Consider the following 1,782-nt stretch of genomic DNA (forward strand, 5'->3'; position numbering starts at 1 on the left):
TTTGCTGGTGGCCCTGAATTCAGCAGACTTTTCTTCTGCTTTTGATTTTCGGCGAAGGGCCTGGAATTCGGCAAGGAAGGGCCGGGCATAAATATTTAAAAGGATGTCTCATAAAACGGGATCTCGAATAAATCGGCCTAATCACTTCTGGGGGATTTACGGCCATGTGAATCGGCTTAGGAGCAGCGCCAAGACTTTTCTGGGATGGAGGGTGGGGGGGGAAGAGGGGCGCCTGGATCCTGGGGAGGGTCATCGCAGAGTTTTTCTTAGAAGCGTTTGTGGGGTCCTGGGTCACCTGGAGCAGAAGGCGGCAGTCGGCAGGATGGGGTGGCTGAGCAGAGAACTAAATTCTGGGGCCCAGAGGAAAAATAATGTCTCCTTCAAGAGAAATCATTTCCCTGCCAAAAGGATTCCGAACGACGCACGGAGGTTAGAAGAAGCCTGGCGACTTGCCAAGCCAGGCGCCTCCGATGCCAGCCTTGACCGAAGCCTGGGAGGCCGAGTCCCACTCTGGAGCCCGTTCTATCCCCAAGGAGGGGGTCTCCGTTGATGTTTGCCTGGCCTTGGGAAGACCTTGGCCAGCTTTTTCCCTCCCACCGCGGGGGTCTCTAGTCCTTGTTTTGATTCCTGGGGTCTCTGAGGAAAGTCAGCCAAAGACCCTGCCCACATTTTGCCCATCTCCTGCAGCAACTGGGGAAACGCCTGCGCAAGATGGACACCAGTTAGGTGGTCCAAAACATACGAAGAACGATTGCAGGAATTAGGTATGTCTAAATGAATGAAAAGAAGGGTTAGGAGTGATGGGATAGCCATCTTCCACAAAGAGGAGGGGGTCAACCTCTACTCCAAAGCCCCTGAAGGCAGGACAAGAAGCAACGGATGGAAACTCATCCAGGAGAGAAGCAACCTGGAACTAAGGAGGAATTTCCTGACAGTGAGGATAATTAGCCAGTGGAACTGCTTGCCACCAGAAGTTGTGGGTACTCCAACACTGGAGGTTTTTAAGAAGAGACTGAACAGCCACTTGTCTGAAATGATATAGGGTTTCCTGCCTGAGCAGGGGGTTGGACTAGAAGACCTCCAAGGTCCCTTCCAACTTCTGTTATTTTGTCTCCAGCTGCTTCTAGAGTTCCTTCTGGTGTTCCCTCACTTTCAAAGTGCTACAAATCCATGCCCCGTCCTTAACCTGGGAGAAAAGTCCAGTCATGCATCTCTCCCCACCTGCTTGCAGGCCCGGCCGGCCCCCTGCCCATTTCGTCCAAGGGCAGGGATGGCAAAACCCAGCCTTCCCGGCCTCTGACCTTGAGACTGAACAGCTCAGGAGGACCTAAGCATGTCTCACTCCTGGGCTGGCTGGGGAGGACACGACGGTCCTGCTAAAGGACCACGGCTGGACCCAGAGTTGGCCAGGGCTGCTTTGAACCTTGGTTAGCTGCCAATGGCGAAAAATATTGGAGGAACATGAACCGATCCTGAGTTAATTCTCCATCCCTTTTTAGTTCCCCACCGTATTCTTGCAGGAAGAATAAACTGGAGAGTAATGCTGAATCCAGAGACTTCCCCCCCCTCACCCACCCCCTCCCTGCCTGCCTGAGGACGGTGCATTTAATTTTTCTCGCTCCGTCGTCCTGCCTGCCTTTGCGGGAAAATCTCTATTTTCCTTGCTTCAGCATCTTGCTTTCCGGTTCATGGAAATACACTCCCTGACTCGCCGCTGGCTGGTGCCAGACTCTGAAACGGCATCTCCTTTCCAAAGAGAGGGGGGGAAAGGAAAGAGAGAGA

This window comes from Protobothrops mucrosquamatus, unplaced genomic scaffold, assembly GCF_001527695.2.
Source record: "Protobothrops mucrosquamatus isolate PMUCROS unplaced genomic scaffold, P.Mucros_1.0 scaffold8229, whole genome shotgun sequence".
NCBI classification, from domain to species: domain Eukaryota; kingdom Metazoa; phylum Chordata; class Lepidosauria; order Squamata; family Viperidae; genus Protobothrops; species Protobothrops mucrosquamatus.